Source organism: Salarias fasciatus, chromosome 11, assembly GCF_902148845.1.
Source record: "Salarias fasciatus chromosome 11, fSalaFa1.1, whole genome shotgun sequence".
Taxonomy (NCBI): domain Eukaryota; kingdom Metazoa; phylum Chordata; class Actinopteri; order Blenniiformes; family Blenniidae; genus Salarias; species Salarias fasciatus.
In genome coordinates, this window is record NC_043755.1 from 33,938,170 (window position 1) to 33,944,169 (window position 6,000).

Consider the following 6,000-nt stretch of genomic DNA (forward strand, 5'->3'; position numbering starts at 1 on the left):
GTTGTTGTCATGTTGTCAGCCTACAGTAAAGACCGCTGAACCCAAGCTGCCGTCTCAGAGCTTTATTATGGATACTAAATGAGCACGTTTGCAACCCACGAGCAACGCAAGGCATGAAGCCACAACACTGACAGAGGCGAGTGGGGAAGTGTAGAAAAGTTTAAGCCAGGAAATACTTTTAAAACCAAATCCAAATTTTTGCAAAACATAAAAAAGATACTCCCATTCAACCCTGTCAAAAGCTTTTTCGGCATCTAAACTGATGACAAGTTCTGGTTCTCTTGATATCACTGGATTATAAATGACATTGAATAAACGTCTAAGATTGGAAAAACCATATCTACCTTTGATGAAGTCTGTTTGGTCCGGGCTAATCAGCAACGGTAGGACAACTTCTCATCGCATGGCTAAGAGCTGAGCTATAACTTTATAATCGACACTGAGTAATGAAATGGGGCGATATGAGTTGCAAGCAAGAGGGTCCTTGTCCTTCTTCAGGATCAAAGAAATAAAGGCCTGTGAAAGAGAAGGAGGAAGAGATCCAACTTCGATGGAGTGTATGAACATACTCACCATTAGAGGAGCTAATTTAAGTGCAAATTTCCTGTAAAATTCAATTGGAAATCCATCTGGACCAGGGCATTTTGAACACTGCATTGCACCAGTGGCTTGAATAGCCTCTTCTGTTGTTTTGGGTTCTTCTAAGTGATTATTAATTAACTCTTCAACCTCTGCAACTTTTAAATCACTGAAAAAAGCATGTAAGGAAGAAATATTAAATGTGCATTCAGAGGTATAGAGTGATGAATAAAAAATTTTAAACCAATGATTAATTATTTGAGGATCCGTAGAAATACCATCACTAGTTCGGATTTGAGGAGTATGGTGGGCTAGAGCAGTACTACGGATTTGATGGGCCAGTAGCTTAGTGGCCTTTTCCCCATATTCATATTGTGCATGTTGAGATTTCAGCAACGTTTCCTCTGCATTTATTGATGACAAATGATCAAATTCAGCCTGTATGGAAAGTCGGTCTTTGTATGTCACTGGGGAAGGGGATTGAGCATCAAGATCATCTAACTGTAGTAAACGAGTCATGAGTTCAGACATTTTCCTTCTCCTTTCTTTGTTTTCAAAGCTGACATAGGACATAATTTGTCCCCTGATAAAGGATTTAAAAGTCTCCCATAAACGGAGGGTGAGACGGAGGGCGTTTTATTAGTGGCAATGAATAGATCAATTGTAGAGTTCATAAAATCTACGAATTTTTCATCTGACAAAAACCGTAAATTGAACCGCCATAACTTAGAGTGATTTAATCCTCCCATCATCAGGTCCATGGTAACCGGCGCATGATCAGAGATGACAATAGCATTATGGGAGCAAGAGCGAATATATGGGATTAGTCTTCTATCCAGCAAAAAACAGTCGATTCGAGTATAAGTATGATGGACTGGAGAGAAGAACGTGTACTCCCGGCTCGTAGGGTTGAGAAAGCGCCACACATCAATGGCTGAAAATCCATGAAGAAAAGTATTGATCAGTTTGTATGAGTTAGATTGTCGAGCGGGTTTGCTAGAAGAATGATCCAGTTGACCAAGCCAGAAATTAAAGTCTCCAGCAAGAATAAGATGATGGGAGGATATATCAGATATCTTATCAAAAACATTTCAAAAAAAATTCTGGTCATCCCAATTGGGTGCATAAATGTTGGCGAGAATTAATTTAGTATTGAAGATGTTTCCGGTGACAATAGTATATCTGCCATTAGGATCCGCCATAATATTGGATGATACAAAAGACACTGATTTATGTATTAAAATAGCAGCCCCCCGAGCTTTGCTTTGAAATGTAGAAAGATATAAATGTTCCACCCAAACTTTACGTAATCTGAAATGATCAGTGAACTTAAAATGAGTCTCCTGCAAGTATGCGATCTGAGCACCCAGGTGCTGTAAGTGATGAAGCACTTTACTCCTTTTAATAGGCTGATTCAGTCCTTTGCAATTCCAACTACAAAATTTGAAAGGCTGGCTATTAGTTATCTGTGATATTACCATGTGACAAGAATGAACAAATAAAGCGCTGACCTTTATCTCAAACGTGAAGACCAAAAAAAACCCAAAAAAAAAACAAAAACAAGAGCTATTAAACTTACCCTAAACTGCTGAAGCATCTTCTCAAACAAGATGCGCACACACCCCCAAAAGCAAACCACCAGGAACCTCCTAGCAACCATACTCAGTCCTAGCAGCGACAGGCTCCTATGAAGCCCAAGCAGTAACAGAACTGATTCAATTTAACAAAAATGTTTGGAATGCACTTTGTTATAAAAAATAACCTGAGTTAGCGTTTGCAGCTGGTCAGAAAATAAACACCATCTGCTGTAACAATGTTTTGCGTAATATATGTATGTATCAGAACTGTTGAGCCATGCCTATGAGGCTGCAAGAGCGACTCCCAAGTCTCCAGTAACAAAGTCAGTTGCAGCCATCGGGTCAGTGAATTTGCGGACAGTTCCATCAGGAAGAGTGATCCTCAGTTCTGCAGGATAGAAGAGGCCGAATTTGATCCCAGGACAGGTGTGGAGAAGGCGTTTCACACTGCCAAACTGTGAGCGTTTTTTGGCCACAGCAGGAGGAAAGTCAGGAAAGATGAACAACTTTGAGCCCTGAAAAACGAGGGGCGCAGTTTTCCCTGCGCAGCGCAGAATCTGCTCCTTTACATGAAAGTAGTGCACTCTAATCATCAACGGTCGTGGTGGGGCCCCAGGTTTAGGCTTCTCACGGAGGGCTCTGTGGACTCTATCCAGCAGGGGTGCTTCGTCCGTTTCAAAAGATCTTTCAGAAGTTCTGACACAAATTCCCTGGGATTAGGTAATTCCGTGCCTTCAGAAACTCCAATCAATCGAATATTGTTGCAGCGAGATCTACTTTCAACATCTTTACACTTGGCTTTGAGGACACCAACCTCCTCCTTTAGAACATGAACTGTTGCTTGAAGAGTAGAGATGTCATCACTGCAAACAGTAGCTGACTTCTCCAAGTGATTTATGGTGGATCCCCGAGGATCAACAGTAGCCTGGAGTGTGGAGAGGGTAGCTTTCAGTTCTGTTGCTCACAACACCGTTCTGTTGTGAGCAGCTGCAGGGTCGTTTGGAGGTTTGTCCATGTCGTTTTGAGAATGTAATTTCTGTTTCAAGAAATGAGACGAACCAGTGGAGGAAAACTGTAACACAGTCAGTCTGTCCCACTCTCTGTGTGTGCACATGAGGGAATGTCCTGCGTACGTGGTGTGTGTGTGTTGGTTTGACTGCTAAAATGTGTTCACGTCTGAAAGAGTGTGTGTGTAAAGCAATATACAGAATATGTGTGTGTGTGTGTGTGTGTGTGTGTGTGTGTGTGTGTGTGTGTGTGTGTCAATGTGTTCATGTCTGTATGAGTGTGTGTGTCAAGCAATGTGCTGAGTGAATGAGTGTAGGTATGGTTTCAGCACCATGGACAGCCCTCTGTCAGACATACAGGCCCTCATTCATCAAACGGTCGTACGGCGGTATCCGGTGGTACGGCGGTATCCGGTGGTACGGCGGTATCCGGTGGTACGGCAGTATCCGGTGGTACGGCGGTATCCGGTGGTACGGCGGTATCCGGTGGTACGGCGGTATCCGGTCGTACGGCGGTATCCGGTCGTACGGCGGTATCCGGTCGTACGAACATATGAAAGACGGGATCGGCGTTTATGAGTATGATCATGATAGTACGGAAAGATGGGCTTTCACCCATGGAGTTTGCCAAATCCACCTCGTCATGTGTGAATGTGACCTGTCAGCCCGGTCTCATGGCAAATTATGACATGAGTCACATGAACTGATCCACTGAATCGTGTAGGAACATGTATTGCATGCTTTTTGTCTCAATGATGTTTTAAACTAATGCATTTTAATGGGAATCCTCTGGCCTCTCCCCCTCACGACTACACGGTGCACAGATATTGTCTCTTTTATTGGGACAGTAACGTATTAGGCCTGATTCCCAGGTACGCCGTTACTGCGCGGCGCGGGGCGGACGCGTAGACGGCGTGGGCGCTGGAGCGGCGTGTTCAGACGTCCCTTTCTCACCAGCGCGGTCTGCGTGAGCGGGTTGTCCACGGCAATGGGATACTAGTGTAATATGTCTGAAGTAATTCCAGAGGCGCTTCAGGAGCAAAAGGATGTTTATTCCCAAGAGCAGCATCCAAAAACGAGCATCAGCATCGGCAGTCAAAAACACACAACACAATGTGGCTTCCGTAGCTCCGGCATAGACCTGTAGATATAGATATCTAGATAAGTGTATCTAGACACGCGCGCTCCTCTCAACCGCGCCAAATAGTAAATTCAAACGGAACATATATCTGACAACGAGGCCCTGTCTTCATTGTTTTCAATGGGACCCGCTCCAAGCTGCAGAAAACCAAACGGAGCAGAACACTGGAAGCCTCTGGTGTGACCAGTCTGTGGGACATGAGCTCAATGCTGCAGAGAACGCCTGGCTGACACGAGATGTGTGTTTATGCCGTTGGTTTCAACGGGACGCCGCGCACAGCCTGCTCAAGTCCGCGCAGAAAAATAGACTTGATTTCTGTTTAGAAATCGCCGCGCAGATTTGAACGGGCCACGAGCGTGGAGTGTGAAAGGACTGATCTGTTTGCATGCAGTTCTGACTTTTCCGCGCAGACACCGTGCAAACCCGGACAGATCCGCGCCGCACAGCCGCGTGTGTGAATCAGGCCGTACGCTGGCCGACCTGTCGCAGTCGGGTGGTGGTAAACTCCATCGGCGGCCGTGCGCTGCGCCTCCTGGTGGGGAGACTGGGGAGAGAGTGTGAGTTTCTGTCCTCACACTCCCGGCTCGACGCGTGGCTGCGTGCTCATGCTAGCTTGGTTACCATAGCAACGACCTCCGACACATCTGGTGGAATAAAAACACTAAATTACTGCAATACTATTTACTTTTTAACCCTTACGTCACATGACACACATTGTACTTTATCTGCGGCACATTTCTAGATGTTCATTCACCTCGAGGGAGGTGTTCAGGCAGATCGGCCGGACCGGCTGCTCCATCCCGTCATCTCCGTGTCCTCCTCCTCCTCCATCCTCGGGGTCTACGAGGCCCAGCAGCAGGGGCTCCAGGTGATCTGGGCTCCACCTTCACCACCGGCTGCTCCATCCAGCCGCAGTACCCAGGAGGCTCCTTCCAGCTCACCTTCACCTCCTCCAACACCTCCTACAGCTCCACCCAGCCGGCTGTCAATCACTCTGCACACTTCCTGTTTCCTGCTGCAGAGCCCGCCCACCGGGGAAACTACAGCTGTGTTTACCACCTCCATGTTTTTGGACACAACTTCACCTCAGAGAGTCGCCTGCTGTCTCTGTCTGTGTCCGGTAAGAACAAAGTTGGTGATGGTTCAAATGAAAATGTGTAATTTGTGCTTCATGTTTTGAAAAGTTGTTTGCAGGAGCAGCGGCAGCGCTCAGACCAGACTGAAAATGATCCTGCTCTGGTTTGTTCTGTGTGCCGGATGGCTCCCCGGCCCAAGTCCGGAGGTGGAGGGACGTACCAGCACCAGGCTGACAGTCCAGGTAAACTTTATTGATAAACACACGCTGACAACCTGTTTCTTATTGCGAGGTGACGACGGAGCGGATGTGTGGTCCAGCTGGTCCCACTGACAGGCAGAACTGGGTTCTGGTAAGTCCTGGACCATCAGGGCTCCACCGGCTGTTCCCTTCGTCAGCGTCCTTCTGTTCTTTATCCTCTGATTGGTGGACCTTCTGCCAGATTGTACCGGACTGTACCAGACTCTGTAGGACTCTGTTCACTCTCCTGGAATCTGCAGAACGAGTCTGCTGGATTCAGGCGGTCTCTGTCGGACTCTACTGGACTCAGTGAACCTCCGCTCAGCTCCACCGGACTCGGTTCATCCGTTTCCAAAAAAACTGAGACAGGTTTCTGGTTCT